Raw genomic sequence first — 24,241 nt, 5'->3', positions numbered from 1 at the left:
GTAAAGCTCCTCTGGGAGACCCTCAGTACTCCCAGACCCAGACAGTACAACATGGATGATGCTGACCAGAGACACAATTCTGCCCTCCTGTTGCTGAGCCAGGCTCGAGCAGGGGAAGGCAGAACAATAGGTATCCTGTCACAGGGAGGTGTGACCACCTCCCAGACAGGGTTTAGTGTATTGGGACAGGGTGGGGGCACTGGCCAGCGCCACTCAGTCTGATTGAAGGGCACATTTGGTGCCCTCGTTACATAGTCCAGTTCAAACCAGCTCAGGGAGCCAATGGCTCCTGCTCTGGCGCAAAACTGGACAAAGGACATGGGAATATCCTACCCACACGGAGAAGTGTGGCTCAATGGTTAGAGCGGCAGACCCTGATGCAGAGGTCTAGCCCGGGACCAGAGTTCAATTCCCCGCCTCGGCGGGTCTTGGGCTCAAAATTCCACGGACCTGATAATTCTCGCCTCGGTGCCTATTCTAATCATGGTTCCCACTCTGCAACTCTGGGCAATAGCTTGCTTAATCTCCACAACGGCCCCCACAACGCTAAGGATGCCTGGCTCCACCTTGGGGGTGCCCAGGAGTGGACGCCTCACAGGGAAAGCCAGGATGGGTTCCACAGCAGTATTCGTACAAGCGCCTTGAGACCCTTGCGGGTGAGTAGTGCGCTATACAAGTATCAATTTACATTTTTTTTATCAATTTACTGTCCTACCCCTGCCCTGGTAGGGAACCTTGAATCATCCCAACTCTTTCCTTAGGGTACTTAAAGGCTTACCTGTGGGTGGGTCCCTAGATTTGTAGTGGGACAAGATTCATTTAAAGATACCACTTCTTTGACCATCTGGACACTCTGGAATTTGCTCTGGGCATCAAGACTGCAACTGGAAAGAATCCTGCTGCTCCTGATCTCATCACCCTGCTTGTCTGCTGCACCGTCCTTGCCTGTGCACCATACAGGAACCTTCCAAGGCCTGTGGGCATCCAAGACACCTGAAGGAATCTCCCTTGAAGTGAAGGAGTCACTTCTCTGCAACGGCAGGCACCGCAGCTAAGCTGACCCGTCTGCTGATCCTGGGCTCCCACGGACTCCAAAAGGCTCAGCAACACAGGTCATGGTTCTTCACATCCCTCGAGGCGTGCCCTGTCCTCTCACCAAGTTTGAGGCCAGTATCCCTCTTCGGAGCTGCAGGAACCAAACCCCTGTGCACCCTATCAAATTGCAGTTTCAAAGGCTTGTTGGCTTCCTTCCGCCAAGATCTTTGGGCTCCAAGTAGCCTCAACCTCAAGCATCTCCTGTGACCAAGATTTATGTCTTCACCACATCACTTGCACTGTGGGCTTGCATCTTTGGTGAGCTGCTTGAGGTCCTCTTGCCACTGCAGTGCCTGAGGCCTGTGGGTCCTCCTGAGGGTCTCCTTTGATTTCTTTGGGCTATCCTGATTACTCAGGCCTGCTCTGACTCCCCTGCTTGTGGTGAGTCACCTGGACCTTGCTGGTCCTGACACTGCACCTTCTTCGCTTTCCACGTTGTTTGCAGTTGACAAGGCTTGTTGGTGCTCCCGACATACCTCGACCCCTCAACTCTCGACATCTCACGTGGGAAAGCTCATGAAAAGCTCCTGGTCTTCCAAAGCATTGCCTGGTCCTCACAGCTGCAGCTCCAAGGTCACCGTCATCTCTCCAGCAGCACCTAACATTGGTGGGCATTCATCTTCCGTGCCTCCTGGCCACTCCTGAGTGGCATAGACTCTGTCCCCTCTGCTTTCAGTTACTTCTCCTCCTGAATCAACCTTTGGGTTCCACCGGACACTTTCACCTTCTTCAGCAGCAACATCTTCCTGGAGTCCTCTGTCGGGTTTGACAGCGGTTTCCGACGCCACTTCACAATTATGCACCCAGCTTCCCTGGTGTAGGTATCCTGGGTCCTAGGGTATCCACTGGTATCTACAGGTAGGGTGACTCTCTAATCTTGTCTTCCATGGAGTTACTTCAAGGTCCACTGGGAAGGGTCCTTCTTCTTTAAAATTGAAACAGCGACATACTCATTGACTTGAATTGTGCCCGCGGTCATGTTCCCACTCTGCACACGGCCTCTGTGGGGTTTCTTTTTACTTACCTCGGGTGGGTCCTTGGGTCCCGGCACTTTTATGTCTTCTTGGTATAGTCTTAAATCGAGTCGTGGTTAGCATTCCACTATTTTAGTATATGGTTTGGTCTCCCCCTGGAGCACTGTATATTTCGTGCTACTTACCTGTTCATATTGAAAAGTATTGTGTCCACTCTCCCCCCCCCAATATCACTTCCGAGAAGGTAATAACTCTTACTGGTATATCCTGTGTCCTGGATTGTATTCTGTTGTCCACGTCTGGATCCGCGGCGGAATCGGGGACGGCCACCTCTGGGTCGAGTGGGATAGAAGGTGGGATCTGGTTGGTCTTCATACCAACCACCTTTGCTGTGGAACTAAAATCCTTGTTGAGAGCTTTGGTAAGTTCTTCAGCCTGGCGCACGCCCTCCATAGCGCCCGGGTCTGACAAAAGGCCCCTCTTGGAAAACTATTTTTAGGAACATTTGAGCCTTGTCTATAGTCGAGTAGGTGGCACAAAATCTGGAGAGTTCCTTAATGAAGGAACTCCCAAATAATAGTCCGTCAGCCATTGGGACGGCTTCCGATTTGGATAGATCATTGAGTTTAGGATCTATCCTCATGAGGATAGATCTCCAGCACTCAATAGAGATGGCGCAGTTGGTGTTCCTTAACATGCAGACTGCTCGCTGAGACCAGCCAATCAGATCGTCAGTATTCACTGGGGAGTTGGATTATTTGGCATAGTATGCTAACTCTAAGATCTTAATCAAGGGTCCTGTCATGGCAAGTAGTTTATCTTGGCACATCCGCCATGAGCGATCCATGCACTTTTTCGGATCTCTTGCGTATTTTACCATAAAAGTGACCATGGTAGGGTCTACCTCTGGCGTGTCTGCAATCTTACTTGCAGGTCTTGGCGGGGGCACTCCGTGTGGAGATGTGCATGTACCTCTTTATCAAAGCTCCGCCATAGATGGATTTGTAGGTATTCCGTAACCTCTGGAGGGAGAACCCAACAGGACACCCTGGGGTGAATTATTTTGGAGGGCTCGAATTGGAGCCTCCGAGGGATCTGGACTGGAGCCGTTTCTTCTTACTGGGTCTTGCCGTCTCATCCTCATCACTGTCCTCACTGTGGGAAGAGGAGTCTGAGTCCAGGGCCTGTGCATACTGTGAGCTGCGAGACTTAGCGGACTCTCTCTGTGGGTTGGCGCTATAATCGCGTTCAGTCTCTCACATGCGCCTTAGCTTTTCAAAAGCCTCTCCATGCACCTCTGGCTGTGATTTACTCTTGGCCTTGCCCTTTTTTGATGGGCCTGCCTCATTGTTGGCTGGAGGAAGTTGGGGTTGCCAGCCTTCTTGGCGTGCAAACACATGCAGCTGTCCCGTGAAGTGACCTAGCGCCCGTAGGAGGGCATTATTCACGGATTGCTGTGCACTGCAGTGCATCCACCAAGTCCAGCTGGTCATCACCTTCTTCATGGTAGTAGCTCCGTCTCATCCGAAGAGCCAGGTCTTGAGGCTCTTCCTGAAGCCTTGCAGTGGGGTGGGGGGTCGTCCGATGCCTAGGGGGAGTTTTTTCCAGGTCTTGGCCGCGATGTAGGAGAAGACTATTCCTCCCGTTCTGGATCTGCGAATGAAAGGGATTTTGGCCAGGGCTAGGTCGGTGGATCAGAGGTTTCTCTTGGGTGCGTAGAAGGAGATCCTTTTGTTGAGGCATTGGGGATTTGTAGGCATGAGTGAGCAGCTTGAAAGTCGCTCTCTTTTTGTTGGGGAGCCAGTGAAGGTCTCGTAGGTGCTGCATGACGTGGTCTTGTCATGGGACGTGGAGGACAAGTCTGACTGCAGCGTTCTGGATGGTCTGGAGTAGAGATTTGTTGACTCCGAAGTAGCAAGTGTTCCCGTAGTCTGCTGGTTATGAGTGTGTGGGTGTTGGTCTTTCTGGATTCAGGGGGGATCCATTTGAAGGTCTTGTGGAGAATGCGGAGGGTATTGAAGCACGCAGAAGACACAGCGTTGATCTGACATTTCATGGTGAGGGAAGAGTCAAGTATGATGCTGATGTTGCGGGCGTGGTCCGTGGTTGTGGGAGGTTTGCCGAGGGCAGTGGGCCCCCAGGTGTTGTCCCACACAGAGGGGGTGTATCCGTGGACGAGGACTTCTGTTTCATCCGAGTTGAGCCTCAGGCAGCTGCTGCTCAGCCAGGATGTGACGTCCTTCATTCCCTCCTGGAAACTGTGCCTGCTGATGTCAGGTTACTTTGTGATAGAGAAGATGAGCTGGGTGTTGTCGGCGTTGGATACTATGCTGAGTCCATGTTTTCCGATGATGGTAGTGAGGGAGGCCATGTAGATGTTGAATAGCATGGGGCTGAGTGAGGATCCTTGGTGTACTCCGCAGCTGATCTCTGTGGGTTTAGAGAGGAAGGGCGGAGTCTGATTCTTTGAGTTCGACCAGTGAGGAAGGATCGGATCCAGTCTAGGGCAGTTACCTATATGCCGGCGTCGTGAGGTCTGGTGGCTAGTGTGCAGTGGGAAACAGTGTCGAAGGCTGCTGAGAGGTCTAGTAGGATGAGGGCTGCCATGTGGCCTTGGTCGAGGAGCATGCTGATGTCATCCATGGCGGCTAGGAGGGCGGTCTTGGTGCTGTGGTTGCAGCGACATCCGGATTGGGAAGTGTCGAGGATTAAGTTGGATTCTATGAAGATTGTGAGCTGGTTGTTGACGATCTTCTCGGTGACTTTGGCTGTTATTATTTGAAGCATGTATCCGAACTAGGGGTGGGCGGACTTTTCCGTTCCGCCGACGGAATGTGCAGAAATTTGCCCTTCCGCAAAAGAAGGCGGAAAAACGGGGTAAATTTCCGCACACTCAGAAGTGGAACGGAGGTTGGCTGCCCGCCGCCCGCCCTCCTCCCGCCCACTTCCCTCCCGCCTCCCTCCCGCAATATTAAAAATATTAAAGGCTGAAATAAACTTTAAAACACTTACCTTAACGCAGGGACATATCTTCCTGTCTATCGCGCCTTCTTCTTTGAAACTGCGCATGCGCGGGAGCCTGCGCATGCGCCTTCCCGGCAAGTAATGCGCATGCGCAGGCTCCCGCGCATGCGCAGTTTCAAGAAGGCACGACAGACAGGGAGAGATGTCCCCGCGTTAAGGTAAGTGTTTTAAAGTTTATTTCAGGCTTTAATGTTTTTAATATTACAGGTGGGAGGCGGGCAGGTGGCGGGCGGGTGCCACGTTACGGAAATTTGCGGAGAGGCACGGAAATTGGTTCAATTTCCGTGCCTCTCCACGAAAGTCCACTACGCGACTTCCGCCCACCCCTAGTCTGAACTAAATTGATAGCATTCAAATCCGGATATGGGGTATAGCTAGCTAAAGTTGGCTTTGTCGCCCCATCATTACTTAAGTTAAGGGGCCCATTTGAACTGTCCCAAGGACATGGAGAAGGGTGCCATTAAACCAAGTTTGTTGTTCCTAACTGTAAGAGAAATTTCAGTTTATATGGACAATAAGCTGCAGGTGCCTGAGGCACCGTATGGTCATGAGAAATATTATCATCTGCTGAAAAAGTGACCCCTGAATAAAAACCTCAAAGTGAAACGAGGCGTCCGCCTTAACTACAAAACTTACAGGAAGTCCTGCATTAGGGACTCCACGTGGACGTAAATATTGAGTAACTGCCAGACAACAATTAACATTAATAGCCACGGGTTGAGCCATAGCTAACTAGAAAAGAATTCAAAGTGTAGCACAAACAGGGTAGACACCTTTTGATATTCAAGCTTGAAAAACCAACAGAACTAGGTGCTGCCTAATTACTGTGGAGGAAAAACCCCTAACACCATGGGCGTCTCTGGGAAAAGGGTGCAAGGGTATTGTAGACAAGCACTACTCAGAGTTCCCACAAGTAAGTACCAGACTAAACATTGGCAGCACCATTTTGCAGGGATTCTGCTCAGAGCTATGCTTGGGACCATAGAACATCCCCAGTTAAGGATTGAGTCCCCAAACCACCTCAGTATCTATGATCCCGAGTCCAACATGCTATAGTACCTCACTTGATCTCATAACCTTACCAGAGAAACAACAGAACATTAAACTCTCGACCCTCTTAGGGATCGCAATAACAGGACACACCCTTTCGCTCTCTCACTCGTACTTGTCCACAATAAGATAACCAGGTGAAATGAAGGTTTAGAATATCTATTAAAATGAATGTGCTTTGAAATGAAGTATACGTGCCACAATTAGACAACAGATGCATGATAAAAATACTGTTTACATGGTTAATAATCCATATTCCATGAAAAGTGCTGTCATTTTATAGGACAGAGTAATCTTACCGGGGAACAACCTTTACAACAAAGGTTTTACAACGCGGTACTGTTACCACGCAACTTTTACAATGCAAGTCGTTACAACGACTTGCGCTGGAGGGCGCTCCAGGATAGTAAATAGTTTAATTTACTATCCAACTCCTTCCCTACTATCCACTGGGACTGGAGTTGGAATAGTAAATTAAAATATTTACTATCCAGCACCCCCCAACGCAAGTCGTTGTAACGACTTGCGTTGTAAAAGTTGCGTAGTAACGGCACGTGTTGTAAAAGTACGCGTTGTAACGTCGTACATCCAATCTTACCCCCTCCCCTCCTCTGCTACTATGGATAAATGAATATATGAATGATATTGGGGATTACCGGCAGACCTCGTAGCTCAGCGGACGCAGTGCTCTTCACTCAAAGCTGTTGTTCCATGTGTCTGTTTTAGGCTCATGTACTCGTCTATATGAAAGGACATGTGTTATGATAAATAAACCATGAAGATCTGGTAATATTTCCAAGTGGATTTATTCTTCAAAGGAAGACCTGAACATCTTCATGCCAGACACAGCTGAACCAACTGCTCACTGATGCCACAGGCATGACATCATCTTAGAACCATCTAAGGCATCATAAGGATGCAACATTCTAATGAGTGAAGCATGTGATTAATGACAAAGTGATGAACCACATAACATATAAATATAACACATCTCCCCCCTTTATCAACACAACGAATATCAAAATAACGTATTAATCAAAGCTTGAAACATAACAAATAAACAAAAGAAAAATCAAGAAACATAATCATTCAAATAAGCAGGTAACCTTCTCTCACTGGCATCCCTCAAAATGCGTTAAGCACCAGACCCATCTCCCTGCCTTGCAGGCATGGCATCACTATCAGATGCAATTGCCTCATCACAAAGCAAAGACTCACCACCTTGTTTATTCGAAAATTTCCCATCCTTCATCAGCATCCACGGTGAACACTGTTCATTTTCATACCTACCCTCCATTTTTCTTTTTTATACTACGCCACCCTCCTCAAATTCCACACTTGCCCATTGGTCAATCTAACCCAATTACTTCCAACAGCTTTCACTTTAAACGGTCCTCTGAACTTGTTTACCAAATTGCAATAACCACCAAGTTTTACTTTCACCCAATCTCCAATTTGATAAAAACACTTCTCAATCACAGACTGTTTGTCACACGGTGAATCACCCTTTGCAGATTGCTTACTAATCCATGAGGGAAACAGTTTTGTGCCTGCCTCGTACTCACCACCCCAAAACTCACCACCGTAGGGCACTAGCCACCCTAAATACATCGCACTGGGGCACTTACTTCGCTAAACAAACTGCACAGGATACTCACCACCCCAAAAACTGACAAGCATAGGGCACTCACCACCCTAAAACAAACTGCACGGTGTACTCACCACCCCAAAAACTCAACAGCATAGAGCACTCACCACCCTAAAACAAACTGCACGCGGTACTCACCACCCCAAAACTCACCACCGTAGGGCACTAGCCACCCTAAATACATCGCACTGGGGCACTTACTTCCCTAAAACAAACTGCACGGGATACTCACCACCCCAAAAACTGACAAGCATAGGGCACTCACCACCCTAAAACAAACTGCACGGTGTACTCACCACCCCAAAAACTCAACAGCATAGAGCACTCACCACCCTAAAACAAACTGCACGGGGTACTCACCACCCCAAAACTCACCACTGTAGGGCACTAGCTACCCTAAATACATCGCACTGGGGCACTTACTTCCCTAAAACAAACTGCACGGGATACTCACCACCCCAAAAACTGACCAGCATAGGGCACTCACCACCCTAAAACAAACTGCACGGAGTACTCACCACCCCAAAACCCACCACTGTAGGGTACTAACCAGCCTAAATACACCGCGCTGGGGCACTAACTACCCTAAAACAAACTGCACGCGATACTCACCACCCCAAAAACACACCAACATAGGGCACTCACCACCCTAAAACACACTGCACAGAGTACTCACCACCCCAAAACTCCCCACCGTAGGGCACTAACCACCCTAAATACACCGCACTGGGGCACGAACTGCCCTAAAACAAACTCCCCGGGATACTCACCACCCCAAAACTCACCATCATAGGGCACTCACCACCCTAAATACACCACACTGGGGAACTTGCTACCCCACAAACTTATCACCATTCCCAAAACTAAACATAAAATGCACTGGGTTCACTCACCAGCCCCAAACATTTCCCCTTTCTTAATAGCTCCCTCAAACATTCCGTTTTTTGTGAAAAGTTCAGCACAAATTTCGAGTAATATTCCACTAAACCCATGAAGTATCTCAATGAGACTCTATCATGTGGCACCCTTGCATTTGTAATAGTGCTGAATAGGTTTTCTTTTGGTCTTATGCCTTCTTTAGTGACTAAATGTCCCAAATACTCCACCTCATGTGTTTTGAACTTGCATTTTTCCCTTTTTAACGTCAATCCAGCCTTTGCAATTCTTTCTAATACCACCTTGTCATCCAATAGCTGTTGGATTATTTCTTTTACCTTAGCTCTTGCTGCAATGGGAACTCTTCTGGCTATGTGCTTTACAGGGATCGTATTTTCTTTTAATTTGATCACATGCTGATAATTTCTGAACTTTCCTAGTCTTGGTTCAAGTACACCACTAAACCTATCCAACACATCATCCAGATTGTCAGCATAACTTGCATTCACACCCATGACTGGACATTCCGATGTGGGGTCTACTTTAATTCCCAAGTCAAATTGGTGCGGCCACCCTAAAATTGGTGGTCCTTCTTGTGCCACATAAACTTTCCCATGAGTTTCTCTTCCTTCAAACCTTATCTTTGCTTCCACGCACCCTACCACGTTAATATCATTCCCTTGATATGATTTAAGTTTTGCATCAGACCTAGATAATGTTCCACTCCCCCATGTCCTATCATAGATTTCTTGTGGTATGATGGTGTATAGTGAACCTGTATCCACCATCAATGAAACAATTTTCTCATTTATCTCAAAATTCGCCACAGGTCGTATTCTTCTTCTCTCTACACCACCGACATCGATCACATCCACATCACCATCAACAACGACAACTCTATAAGTGGGTGTTGAATCATTCACACATGCCCCTTTCTTATACTGTTGTTTGCACATGCGTGCCAAGTGTCCCTTTTTACCACACTTAAGACAATCTTTCCCAACTGCATAACATTGTTTTGAATCCGCCAAGTGGTATGAGCTCCCACATCTTAGACAATGTTTCTTGCCATTTTTTCCTATTGTTCTGTTGAATAAATATAACAACATGTGTGCTTAATTCTTGTGTTGAGTTTAGGTGCTAGTGCCTGGCCAGAAAGAATAACAAGAGGCTTTGTTGTTTGACCTTGTCGGTGGTGCACAGACCAAATCCCAGGAAAAAAACAGAACGCAAAAACATATGCAGGTTCCGTATGAAAGTATAATGTGGCACAAAAGCAAGCGTGGTTAAATAGGAACCTGTGAATAGGAAAATGAGGCCCATAACATGCACAGTTAGACTAACATAGTGAAAACTAAAATGTCCCATGCAGTAAACACTTGACAGGAAAAGAGGCTAGTTTTCACTTCAGGGGGTGAAAAATATTTTCACATGCACTAAAACCCTCTTTAGGAAAATATGTTAAGTTATTTCTGAAATCAGCAGTTCTCAAAAATACAGAATTGTGCTGTTGTGGGAGAAAGAGCATTTCTAAGATGAGTTCTGAGCATCTCCAAGCAACAGCAACATGGCATGAGAGAGGGGTGGGGGCACGGAACAGGCACCCTCCGAAAACAGCCTCTGACATTTGATCTCAGTGTTTGAATGCTCAGCAAATATGATGACCTAAGAACAAGATTTGACCTGTTTACAGAAACGGACCAGAGCGAGTGAAAAGAGGACCGATCATGCAAACTGCTTTTCAACAAAGTTAAAAAATAGTTCCTAAAACCAATGCTAAAATGAAACCAGTGTATTGATGTAGGAATTAGCCCACGCTCTAGCACTAACTATATCTTGCGCCTTCGCCATGCACTGTTTATGATGACATGTTCTATTGTATTTAATTTATGACATCACTGATGGCATCTCACATGACATTATTGATGACATCATCTATTGAGTGTGTTTGTTTGTTTTACAGCTTACGTAGTGGCGGGTAACTTCCATATTACTTTTCTGCCTAATTTTTAAGTATGGGCGAATTTTGTGGATCTGCGGTCCGCAAATTCGCGCAAAATCGCAAAAAAATACACAAATTCGCAGAATTTCCCACGAACTTGCAGATTTTTTTGCGATTTGCACTCTACTCAACCAGAGTACTTTCTACTGGATAATCAGTAAGTGCTACCTCGTTGGGTAAATGTATAGTGCTTTTCCTACACTGCAGCTGCGTAAAGGGCCAGAAGATTTGTCTCCACTGACCATGTGTGCCTGTAACTTTGCCACCACGCCAAAAGCTACCGAGGTTTTTTAAGTGAACTGTCCATCATAGTTGGGAAAGGGGGGGGAAGACGTAAGATACCGCTAGTGTGTGGTGCGTGGCCAAATGAGCGGGGCTTCTATGCGTGTCAACATGCCTCTTGTGTATAAAGAGTCGGAGAGCGAGCAGGGAAGCAGGTGAGGAGAAAGCAGCCTCCTGGTCACAGGAACTACACGGGGGTCGCGTTTGAGAAACTCAGAGGTTCAAAGACCTCCCTCGAGTATTACAGTTAATTTTCGACAGCAGATATGAGGTTAAAGCACACTTGCCCAGCCTCGACCGTGCACACTAATGTTTTGGGCTGATTAAAACATTACTGAATTTGAGTTTCAACTCGGTCACCTGCTTTATTTATATCTGTAAGTGCTTCCTGTTGAGGTTTAATTTTTGGCCCACAGGAAGAACTTACAGAGTTAAGGCAGGTGCCCGAGTTGAAGCTAACTTTGTAACCATTTTAGAATGGCTCAGGCAAACTGCCAGAGTTGAAGTTGCAACTTGCAAGTAAGCAACTTCAACTCTGGCAGCTTGCCGGCGCCATTCTAAAATGGTTACAAAGTTAGCTTAAACTCGAGCACCTGCCTTAACTGTAAGTGCTTCCTGTGGGCCCCAAAAAAAAATCCGCCCGCCAGCAGATTTGCGGATTTTTCGGCATTTACGCGAGATTCGCGGATCGCACAATTGCCGAACATACGCAAATTCTGCGAGCGGAATGGATTTTTGGCCCACAGTTACTAATTTTGTTGAGCTTGGGTCCAGCGTATGGGTGGAAGTGTTTGCAAAAAGCATGTGCTTCTTATGGACCATAGCTATGTAAAGGTATTGAGATCATAAGCAGTACATGGCAGGGCGTAAGTTATAGTAAGTGCTGCTGACTATAACTGGTGAATATCTGTGTTTTTTTTTTTTAAAAAACATTAATTTCAGTGACAAATTCACCTAACTATAACATTACTTTAACCTTTGTTTGTTCAGTGAATTTCTAGAGGTTTTTTAACATAAACTAATACTTAAATACCATATGTAAATGCAAGCATTCGCCATGCACGGCCTTTGGCCATGTGCGGCGGGGGGGGGGGGGGTTTGTTTGCTGCCTACTGTCAGACTCTGCTGACAACCTACACTCAACATGGCCAAGCCGATAGGCGTAGGGGGGTTGGCCATAGGGCCTGGCCCTGGGGACTCCATCCCACAGGCCCCCCTCCCTGAACCTGGATCGGCCATTGAGACTCCATCCGTCAGGGCTCCCTGAGCCTCTATAGGCCTTGGGAACCCATTTCCCTTGGCTTTATAGGGGTGAGGGGCAGCGCAGCCCCCTCCAGATCTGTTACCGTCTTCTGGGATTCAATATGTGTTATCCCAGTGCACTCTTAGGTATGACACTTTCAAAAAAGTTTTTACTTTACTTTGGTTGGCGCTACATCTGTTGCACGTCGTCAATCCGTGCCTTAAAACAACAAAAACATGGAGTGAGAAGGACCACTCCTCACAAAGATGTGCGCTCTATAGCATGAGGAACCTCTCGTTCCTTCAGGTTTCAAAATTATTTGTAGTCAAAAAATAATGCTCCACTTTTCCGATGATTCAAGTATTTATTTTCATTATTCACATGTTCATAATGTTCAAGATTTTATCATTTTTTTCATCATTTAATTTTTTCCCAATCTTTCATAAACCATGTTATTTACCATACTAAGTATTACACATGTGGGTAATTAACATGGTCCTGTATATTTCCTTTACAGACCCCTGAAGAAGGGTCCTTTGATTTTGACCCAAAATGCATTGGGTTTATGAAAGATTTGGAAAAAATAAAGTGATGAAAAAAATTATAAAATCATAAGATGAACATTATGAACATGTGAATAATGAAAATAAATACTTGAATGTTTACCGTCTTCTGGGATCCCATCCCATAGGGCCAATTTTTTTTAATTTAATTTAAGTGGAAGGGACACATGCCCCTCCCTCCCCAGGCAGATTTCGGCCTGGGGACCCTATACCCCAGGGCTCAGCATAATCTTTATGAGGAGGACGCACATGGCCCCCCTCCATGGGCAGATTTGGACTTCAGAGATCACGTACCCATTACCCAGGGTCAGCCTCTCTTTTAGGGGGAAGGGAGCACACGCTTTCTGTGCAGGCTGATTCTGTACACAAGGGCTCCACCCCCGGGGCCTGGTTCAATTTTTATGTGGAGGGGGGCACGCGGCTTATCCCTACCCTTCCCCCAGGTATCTTTATTTTTTTATAACTTCAGGCCTGTGGACTACATTCCCGAGTCCTGTAATTGCTGCCAGCAACATTTTACTTTTGTTGCTGGTATGCAATCAGAGAGCTCGCACTCGCGGGAGTCTGATGCGTGAGCGAGATGGCCCAAGGGAAATAAAGTTCCGAACACTTTATTTTTAAATTGGAGCTCCAGCGAGACTCTGGGGCACCCAATCGCCTAAATATACAATTATTTGTGACCTTAAATTTCTTTACAACTACTGAATCAAACTACACCAAATCATAAAAAGTACAATCTGCTTCCTGCCAAATTTGTTGTAATTCTGTTCAGCAGTTTTTGCTGTAGTCTTGACTAAGATCTATGGATAATGCATGGGCATTTTGGTTTTTAGGACCCCCTTTTGTTTCTTGACCCACACTTAATGGGCCACCCGAAACTTTCCAGGACTACTCTATGTCGGAGAAACATCAAAACACGTATCTCTGAACATAAAAGTACCATTAGAACTATGAGCACAAATAGTCGTCTAGCAGTACATTGGATAGAAGATCCACATTCAATTTGCCCAGATTAAGTTTCAGGTGATTGAGACAGTAGCACCTACTCCAGGCAAAGATCTCACGAGATCACTATTACAAAGAGAGATCTTGTGGATCAGAAGATTAGACAAGTAAGATCCAATGGGATTAAATGAAAAAATAGACATGGACTGTTTCTATAATTTGTTTATTGTATCCCACTGTTAGACTGTGTATTTAATATGCTCAATCCAATGAGTATCTGGATGACTGTTCATACTGGACATGACATATTCTTTCTGTTCTTTTCTTTCGTACTCTTTTCATCATATTCCCAGCTGGGTTTCTGACACCTTAGACCTTAGTTGGCTGTCTATGTATTATACGTTTTTAGTGTAGATTTTCACTGGCCTCGGGACGCTGTCGACGCATTTGACCATTCCAATATGGTGACTGTTTTTAACTTTGGGTGTTGCCTTCGCCGTACTCAGTTACCCGTGCTGTGTATTTTTTAGAACTTTCATTGCATTTCCGACAAGCACTATGCGGAAATTCTTTCTTTTCGTAACCCCCTCCATGCAGAATTCACTGTTCGAATATGGTGACCACTTCTTGCGATCTCACGTGCTTTGCGCTATGCTTAGTCCGTTGTTGGTTCTGGTGCAGCGCGCCGTACATGTTCAACGACAGCTGCCGTGAGCAGTTACCTGACCAAGTTGGTGAAGAGAGGATTTTGAGCGTTTCCACCCAGTCCTGTCAAGTGCCACGCATCACGCATCACGCATCACATGTTAGATTAATGCATTTCAGTGCGGTGCACCGCATCACCGCACTGAAATGCATTGTCACGCATATTTGCATATGTCTGTGAGCAGTCACTGTGAAGGCTGCGGGTGTAATGGTGTGGCATAGCGCCGCCCGTGACTGCGACGTGCGCACGCTCTCAGCTGAGGTAAGGCGCCAATGGCAGGCTCAAGTGCCACAATGTATCTTGACCGCCCAAAGTTCAAGCGGTGAGGAGGGAAGATATCAGAACGCTTTTGACAGGAGACGTTTTAGTAGAGTCAGCTGGTGACATAGGGCCCGATTCACAGAACTAACTTAAGACAAAATCCTAAACTTACTACCATTTTGGAATTCACAGAAGGCACTTACTCATTTTGGTATTCACAGAAGGCACTTACTCATTTTGGTATTCACAGAAGTAGGGAGTCCTAACTTTAGGACTCCTAACTTTAGGACTCCTAAATGCCGTCTGTGAATAGCAAAAGTCTTAAAGTTAGGATTTTTCTCGGTTTAGGCGTAGTAAAGTTAGCACTCCTAATTTAGGACTCCTAAATGCCTTCTGTGAATAGCGAAAGTCTTAAAGTTAGGATTTTTCTCGGTTTAGGAGTAGTAAAGTTAGCACTCCTAACCTTAGGACTCCTAAATGCCTTTTGTGAATAGCAAAAGTCTTAAACGCTTGTAGGCGATAGCGATTGGTTTGGGGCCTGCTTTGCCTGTCAGCGATATTTATCGCTAATGACATGCAAAGTGGGCGTACCCAACCTGTTAGCGACTGAAAGCAGTCGCTAACATCGCTATCGCCTATTACCGACACAGGCGTAGCGATGGAAATATTCGCACTAAGCGCGAATATCGCTGAAAACTAATGCCTGATCAGACCAGTTCTTAGCCATTATATCCAATTGGAGGTGGATATAATGGCTAAGACCCTGTTAGTAATAATGCATGAATATCGCTGTATTCTCAGCGATATTCACGGATTTTGCCGCTATCGCCGGGAATTTTATGGCTTTTGAGATAAACGTTGCTAATAGCACGTTATCTCAGCGATAAAATCCCGTGATGCACGGTGATAAAAAAATTGCTGCTAACCCTACTTAGCGATAAATATCACTATTTGTTGATAATATGCCCCCTGTTTCTGGTTACTGTCCAAGAGAAAAGAACCTTGTAAGAAAAGATTGTGGATAAGTGAGTCAGAATGAATCCCATAAACCACTGTCTATAATGTGTGCGCATCTGAGGAAGTGATGGAAATGTCCTCCTATACCTGAATGCAAATCGTACCAAACAACAAGCTATCAACTTACTGAAATGAATACTTTGCGGTCACTCGGTAAAGAATAACAATCAGAATGTTGCTATAACAAACTCATTGGTAATGGTGGACGAAAGAAACACACAGGCTCACTGACCTCATGAAAACTCGGAGGGAATGCCTCTCACGAGACGATCCGGTGACAGAGCTAACTCTGAAAGACATAAACAACAGCGCTATTTGAAACCCGAATCCTATGGGCCCGATTCACAGAATTAATTTAAGACAAAATCCTAATCTTACTACCATTTCGGTATTCACAGAAGTTAGCACTCCTAACTTTAGGACCCCTAAATGCCTTCTGTGAATAGCGAGTCTTAAAGTTAGGATATTTCTCAGTTTAGGAGTAGTAAAGTTAGGAGTGCTAACTTTACTACTCCTAAACCGAGACAAATCCTAACTTTAAGACTTTCGCTATTCACAGAAGGCATTTAGGGGTCCTAAAGTTAGAAGTGCTAACTTTACTACTCCTAAACCGAGAAAAATCCTAACTTTAAGACTTTTGCTATTCACAGAAGGCATTTAGGGGTCCTAAAGTTAGGAGTGCTAACTTTACTACTCCTAAACCGAGAAAAATCCTAACTTTAAGATTTTCGCTATTCACAGAAGGCATTTTGGGGTCCTAAAGTTAGGAGTGCTAACTTTACTACTCCTAAAAATCCTAACTTTAAGACTTTTGCTATTCACAGAAGGCATTTAGGGGTCCTAAAGTTAGGAGTGCTAACTTTACTACTCCTTAACCGAGAAGAATTCTAACTTTAAGTCTTTCACTACTCGCAGTAGGCATTTAGGGGTCCTAAAGTTAGGAGTGCTAACTTTACTACTCCTAAACTGAGAAAAATCCTAACTTTAAGACTTTCGCTATTCACAGAAGGCATTTAGGAGTCCTAAAGTTAGGAGTGCTAACTTTACTACTCCTAAACCGAGAAAAATCCTGAAAGCAGTCGCTAACATCGCTATCGCCTATTACCGACACAGGCGTAGCGATGGAAATATTCGCGCTAAGCGCGAATATCGCTGAAAACTAATGCCTGATCAGACCAGTTCTTAGCCAATGGGAGGTGGATATAATGGCTAAGACCCTGTTAGCAATAATGCATGAATATCGCTGTATTCTCAGCGATATTCACGGATTTTGCCGCTATCGCCGGGAATTTTATGGCTTTTGAGATAAACGTTGCTAATAGCACGTTATCTCAGCGATAAAATCCCGTAACTGCTGTTAGCGACAGCTTGCTAATAGGGCGATAGTATTATCGCCGCTTAGCTGCCGAAAACGGCTGCTAAAGCGGCGAAAATTGCCTATCACCCCCTTGATAATATGCCCCTCATAGTCATAATACAATGTCGCGATGCCTGCCAGTTGCCACTGGGATGATGTTTGAACCTTTATTGTGATACCTGTAGATATCATCCTCTTCAAGCTGACACAGCGTTACAGGGAGCTTCATGTTCTGTTGTCTGATGTTCTATGATGCAAAATGGTCAATAAAGTTTTTTTTTAAAAGAGTCATAATACCTGATCTTGTTCTCATTTCCCTGCACATTGTATATATATCTTATAATAGGTTGTTTTTGTTATTTATAGATCCAAACCCCTGAAGAGGCCCGACATGCATTGGGCATCAAAGTTGAAATTGAATCCTTATCTGTACCGTCTTGAATAAATGAACTTTCTGTGTCTATAACAGAGTAAATGATGTTATCATTATGAACCATTTACTTTGAAATGAAATGAAATGAAAATTAGATTTATAGAGCGCTGCAGTTGCCCTGAGGCATCCAGGCGCTAGAGCTAGAAACAGACCTGACCTCTGAGGTTACCAGTTGTTAAACAGGAGAGTTTTAAGCTGTTTTCTGAAGCTGGTGAGATTGGCATTGTTGCGCAACTGCAGAGGGAGGGTGTTCCAGAGTCTTGCGGCGTTGTATGAGAACGAGCGTCCTCCTGCTCTGGATTTGAGGATTCTAGGAATTTTGGCAAGTCTGGCGGTTGAGGAACGTAAGGTTTTGTTGGGCAGGTAGGGAGAGATCAAGGAGGAGTTTATATCTGGGCCTGTTTTCCAGAGGGTCTGGTGGGCGATACAGAGAGCCTTGAACTTTACTCTGTCCCGGACAGGCAACCAGTGAAGAGTTTTTAGGCCAGATTTTATGGAGGTCCTCCGAGGCACTCCCAGAAGTGCTCGGGCAGCACAGTTTTGAGTGCGCTGGAGTTTCTGCAGGGTGTAGTCAGGGGCTCCGAGATACAGGGCGTTGTTGAAGTCCAACCGTGATTGGATTAGGCCCTGTATAACAGTTTGTCTGGCCTCGAATGGGAGAAGGGGAAGGATTTGTCTGATCACCCTGAGAAGACCAATACAGGTAGCTGGCACCTTAGTGGCCTGGGTACTAAGGCTCAGAGATTTGTCGAGCCATACTCCAAGGCTTTTGATGTTATCTTTGGGAAGTGGGGGGGTGCCCATGCTTGGGGGCCATAGTTGCTCCATAGTGGAGGGAGTCGCTGGGCCAAGGAGCATAAGCTCAGTTTTATCATCGTTGAGCTTCAGGCATGAGCTCAACATCCATCTTTTTACGTCCTCCAGGCATGCCGCCAGATCAGGTGATGACTGAAGCCCGCTCTTCTGTGCAAGGGAAACCACCAGCTGGGTGTCGTCCGCATAGGAAATGATGTTGACACCATGCGGACGCACAAACCCAGCCAGCGGCCTCATGTAAGCATTGAAGAGTGTGGGGCTTAGGGAGGAGCCCTGCGGCACTCCGCACCCTAGTGGCCTACTAGAGGACACCGATGTGCCATCGAAAACCTGGAAGGTTCTGTCGGACAAAAATGATTCCAGCCACGGCAGGGCACCTCCAGACACTCCTAGGTCGGCAAGACGGTTCAGCAAGATTTTGTGGTGCACCGTATCAAACGCTGCACTTTGTTACTCATGAATATTGTTTATGTTGACAGATTTCAATATTGTGTTTTCAAACCTTGTCAAGTAACAGGTTTATGTTAAATGATTTAAAGAGTGTCTTTAGGATTACAACAAGCAGCAGCACATTGCTACAGTGCACAGTGGTCAAGTTGGATTACTTGAAGTATGTTAGTCTGGCTCTATTGTTTGTAATCCTCTCAACCTTTAGGAGGACAACCCTGGAAGGGCCCTGATGGGCGTACGCTCCCAAGTAGGCTTCTGGAGGACAATTCCCATAGCCCTCATTGGCATGAGCGCCCTGGCAAAAATGGTCATGTATACCCAACTCCTATTTCACTTCACAAATCTTCTATTTATCTCACCTCACTCTTACTTTAACCCTTTGCGTGTGTCGGACGGCCCCCGGCCGTCCTACGTCACAGTGGGCGTGTGTAAAGGACAGCCGGGGGACGTCCTAAACATGCCCAGTCATAAATCACCCGCACCGCGGCGGAATTGCCGCCACGGTCAATGGATTAAAGAGCTCGATGCACTCTGAGTTCACTCATTTGGGGGACTGGACGTCAGCGAGTCGCCTTGGTCAAGATGCAGCTACCGATCCGGAGGCTTTGGGGCACCATTCTTCAAGGCATATTTCCTGGTGGTGCAGCTCCATTGGCTGTCTCACTGGTTCTATCTCGGGGAGGCTTGCACAGAGACTGGATCCCTGTCACTTCCAGCAATCCGCTGTCTGTTTCTACCGGGAATCCAGCCCGTCCCGACCAAACCCGTACAAGTGGAGATGGCAAAGGCTAGCAAAGGTTAGCATTGTACTTCCCCGGAGGCGGAAGCCGGGGGTTAGGTTGTAGCAACTTTTTAATCTTTTTATAATACTTTGCTGTGTGTGGGATTGTGATTGCAACAATCTTACTTACTTTAAAAACCTCGCTCTGTCGACCCACTCCCTGATCAGGCGATTAGGCTCTGATTCGGGTGCAGAAAGAGTGGGCGCCATCTTAGGTGTGAACGAGGTTAGCGCTCCAGCTGTTGGCTGCCTCCCGCCCTCCCAATAGTACTTAAGGCGTGCTGATACACGAGCGCTCAGAATTAGCATTGTACTTCCCCTGAGGCGGAAGCCGGGGGTTAGGTTGTAGCAACTTTTTAATCTTTTTAAAATACTGTGCTGTGTGTAGGATTGTGATTGCAACAATCTTACTTACTTAAAAAACCTTGCTCCCTCGCCGCAATTAGAACCCCGCTCCCTGATCAGGCGAGTAGGCTCTGATACGGGTGCAGACAGGGCGGGCGCCATCTTAGGTGTGAACGAGGTTAGCGCTCCAGCTGTTGGCTGCCTCCCGCCCTCCCAATAGTACTTAAGGCGCGCTGATACACGAGCGCTCCAAATTAGCATTGTACTTCCCCTGAGGCGGAAGCCGGGGGTTAGGTTGTAGCAACTTTAATCTTTTTAAAATACTGTGCTGTGTGTGGGATTGTGATTGCAACAATCTTACTTACTTTAAAAACCTCGCTCCCTCGCCGCAATTAGAACCCCGCTCCCCAATCAGGCGAGTAGGGTCTGATACCGGTGCAGACAGGGTGGGCACCATCTTAGGTTTGAACGAGGTTAGCGCTCCAGCTGTTGGCTGCCTCCCACCCTCCTCAGCCCTATAAGATGGAGATTTATCCCCGACGGCGCAGCGGGCCGCCGCAGCGGGCGCGCCAAAGGCAAGCCCATCTGCGCCTGTTCGCGCCAGACCGGGGCGAGGGGCTACCCCCCCTGCTCCTTCACTGGGACTGAGGAAACACTATAGCATAGAGTCCCTCTACCAACTACGAACCCCCACAATAACAAGCTGTCGTCATCAGTTCCATCCCTTGGAGATTCCCCACCTCTGTCCTCACTGTAATATAGAGCTCTCCAGCCCATCAAGCAAGAATGAACTGCGGGACTACCATATGCTCCTCCTAAACTGTAGATCCCTGCCAAAACATAGCTTGGAAATGTCCTTGCTGCTGGACGAACATAAGCCTGATGCAGTTTTCTTCACTGAAACATGGCTGACTCAAGACTCACACAAAGTCTTACCCCCCACCCCCACCCCGCGCAAAATGAGAAACTGGTCTAAACTAAACATAGATCATTGGACCAGCATTCTTACTACCAGTAGACTCCCACTCCTCTGTGACCCTCTTCTTAATAATAATGAATATGATAATTGGATTACGAAATCATTGGACTCCATACTCCCCCTTCGCACTTCTGGCTCAAAAAGGCAGCATAAAACAGCGCCCTGGTACTCAGAAGAACTCAGAGGAAAAAAACGTCTATGTAAGAGGCTGGAAAGAAAGTGGCGCTTGAGCTATGCCACCACGGATAAAGCTATCTATAGGGAGGCCATCAGAATCTATAAAGCCGAAATAAAATCAACACAATCGGCCTATTACAGCGAGAAAATAATGTCGGCTAGATCCAAATCTAAAGAGATATACCAAACAATAAAAAGTCTGACCAGGCTTCCACCATCTTCGGCCGCCAATTACAACACACTGTCCCAATGTAATGACTTAGCTGAGTTTTTTTTCATAAAGTAAATACAATTTACCTATCCTTTCCGGACTCAGATGCAGAGTCTCCCACCCAAGGATCTCATCTAGCTTTAGAAGTGGAGGATTCCCAGCAAAATATCTTAGACCATTTTCCCCCGCTAGAAACAGAAACTCTCGAGCCGCTGATGCACCAAATAAAATCCGGCTCTCCATGTGATCCTGACCCTCCGAGCACACTGGTCTTAGCTGATAAGGTTATTCTTCCCACACTCATGGAGTTACTGAACTCCTCCATAGTGACTGGAATGGTACCGCCTACCTGGAAGCACGCCATGGTACGAGCACTCCTGAAGAAACCCACCCTTCACCCTGGCAACCTCAACAACTACCGCCTGATTTCATTGCTCCCCTTGGCAAGCAAAGTCCTCGAAAAACACATAACATCTCCTTAACCAGGTTTCTCGAGAGTAACCATCTGCTTGATGCTACCCAGACGTGCTTCCGCCCCAAACATGGGACGGAAACTGCTTTGATGGCGGTAACAGAGGAAGCTAGGCGGATCTTGGATCAGGGGGGATCAGTGGCAGTGATCCTCCTTGATCTGAGCGCCGCCTTTGATACGGTGAATCAAAAAATCCTTTTACGCCGTCTCTTCAGCCTAGGAATATCTGGAGAAGCCCTGGCATGGTTTAAGTCTTTCTTAAGTGACCGGACCTTCCAAGTCTTTGAAGGAGCTTCTGTCTCCACAAGCAAGCCTCTGGGCTGTGGGGTGCCGCAGGGCTCATCACTGAGCTCTATGCTATTCAATACATATATGAGACCGCTGGCTGAAATTGTTCGTCCGCATGGTATTAAGATCATCACCTATGCAGACGACACTCAGCTAGTGGTCTCTCTTGTGCAAAAGAATAGCCACCAACCACAGACCAGTCTGACAACTTGCTTGGAACAGGTTAAGAGTTGGATGACGAAGTCATGCTTGAAGCTCAACGGGGATAAAACCGAGCTTATGCTTCTTGGCCCATCAGCCCCCTCCACCCTGGAGCTGTTATGGCCTTCCGGCTTGGGCGTACCTCCCACCCCAAAGACAATATAAAAAGTCTTGGGGTGTGGCTGGACAAATCCTTGACCTTCAATACCCAAACAACTAAAGTGTCAGCGACCTGCTTCGGTCTCATCAGGATGATGAAAAAAATCTTCCCTCTTCTTCCCTTCGGGGCCAAGCAAGTAGTCATGCAGGGCCTAATTCAATCCAGCCTTGATTTCAATAATGCCATGTATTTAGGGGCGCCTGAATACAGTCTGCAAAAACTTCAGCGGATCCCGAACTGTGCAGCACGCACACTGGTAGGCATTCCACGTAGAATCCCGATATGGCCTGGGTTGAGAGCTTTACACTGGCTCCCTGTCAGGGAAAGAATTAAATTCAAATCTATGTGCATCACCCACCAAGTTTACTGGAAATCTGGCCCAGCAATCAATCATTCTCTGATTACTCCTTACCAACCCAATAAACAACTTCGTTCATCCTATGCCTTTTTAGCAAAAGTCCCCCAGATCCGAAGATCTAGAGCAGGGGGCCGGTCTTTCTCCTACAATGCGTCCAAGCTATGGAACACAATTCCCTTCCATCTAAGATCTAATTCTAACTTGTTGAGTTTTTCGTAAACAGCTTAAAACCTTCCTTTTTAACTAAGCTAGACTATTCTCCGGACCAACTCATTGGAAAGCACCAATCTGGTTCTTAGCGCCTGGACGCCTCAGGGCAACTGCTGCGCTCTACAAAAACCCTTTTCATTTCATTTCATATCATTTCATTTCATTATGGCTAGGATGCATCATCTCTCTTGGAATGCTCCGCTCTATACCCCTTTGCTGCCCCTGGTCGGCTTGCCTTGGGGCCAGGGCTATTATACAGCCACCAATGGCTCGCTTCTGGAGATGGAAGCCCTATTCTCAGAGGTCCAGCTTCTCCCCTTCGCTTCGCTGGCTGGGGACAGTGAGTTCCCTCTGGGGAAGTTCCTCCTTCGCAGGTAACTTATATACTCCTGCCAGTATCTCTGGGACCTATCTGGGGGTGAACCAACGACACACCTAGTGCTTCCGGCCGTGTTAACCATAGGATCAGGTCACCATCTTATCACATGGCTGTACAAAGCCATACGGGAATTGGCGGCTGCACCGCTCAACACACTTCGACAAAAATGGGCGTCGGAGAACAGGAGGGTGCTTCATGAAAAAGAATGGGAAAAGGACTTTGGTTTCCCAAAGAAGGTCTCCTGAAACTCATATTTTAGAAAAACATACAGTTCTTCATCCCACATCGGGCATATCTAACGCCAGGGCAGCTCTATCGCCACTTCCTGAAGTCACACTTTGCTTGCCCACGATGTCACACACCCAACGCGTCACTTGTACACATGTTATAGTCCTGCTCGGCTCTTCAACACTACTGGGGTGCCATCCACGCAAGGCTGCGGGAAGGTCTCCCAGACATATACACTTGGGAAGCCTGTTTGCTAGACGTGATCAACGCCCGGAAGCAGCACAAGGTGCAAACTTGCTTTGCAGCCCTATCCGGCTGTTAGCCAAGCAAGCAACCAAACTACACTGGTGAGCACCAGCTGGTCCCCCAGTGAACGCATGGACTGGAACAGCTAATGGGGTGCTACAGGGGAGAAAACACTTCGGTACGAGGAGGTGCGCCGGATGCACTGATGCCTTATCTCCCCACGTTCAGCTATCTTGCTCACGCACTTCCGGCAAGCAACTGGCAAAGACGCTGAGTCCCTTCAGTTCTAGCGCCCACTAGTGGTACCAAGGTGGGCACCTTTTCCAGTGGAATGAACTAACCTCCCTCCCCTAAGGGCTGCCCTCCCCAAGCCCCCATTATTCTCACTAGTGTCTAACATCCGGAGATCCCATTGCCAGTTACCTGTGCCTAGAGCCGGGCTCCCTGCTACCATCACAGCACTA

The 24,241-nt window shown here is 46.8% G+C and overlaps 2 protein-coding genes and 1 pseudogene across 2 annotated transcripts in view; 1 reads left to right on the top strand and 2 right to left on the bottom strand.

Annotated features, from left to right (window-relative positions):
- LOC144772199 (uncharacterized) overlaps positions 1-24,241 on the top strand; it is a 501,761-nt gene that overhangs the window by 188,184 nt on the left and 289,336 nt on the right. The gene's annotated exons all lie outside the window — the stretch shown is intronic.
- The window catches only part of LOC144772200 (uncharacterized), a 486,273-nt gene that overhangs the window by 219,853 nt on the left and 242,179 nt on the right, over positions 1-24,241 (bottom strand).
- On the bottom strand, positions 2,251-3,896 carry LOC144773095 (uncharacterized; annotated as a pseudogene).

The sequence above is a fragment of the Lissotriton helveticus genome, chromosome 8 (genome assembly GCF_964261635.1).
Source record: "Lissotriton helveticus chromosome 8, aLisHel1.1, whole genome shotgun sequence".
Lineage (NCBI taxonomy): Eukaryota > Metazoa > Chordata > Amphibia > Caudata > Salamandridae > Lissotriton > Lissotriton helveticus.
The sequence above is the reverse complement of the archived record's forward strand: the minus strand, read 5'-3'. Positions and strand labels throughout refer to the sequence as shown.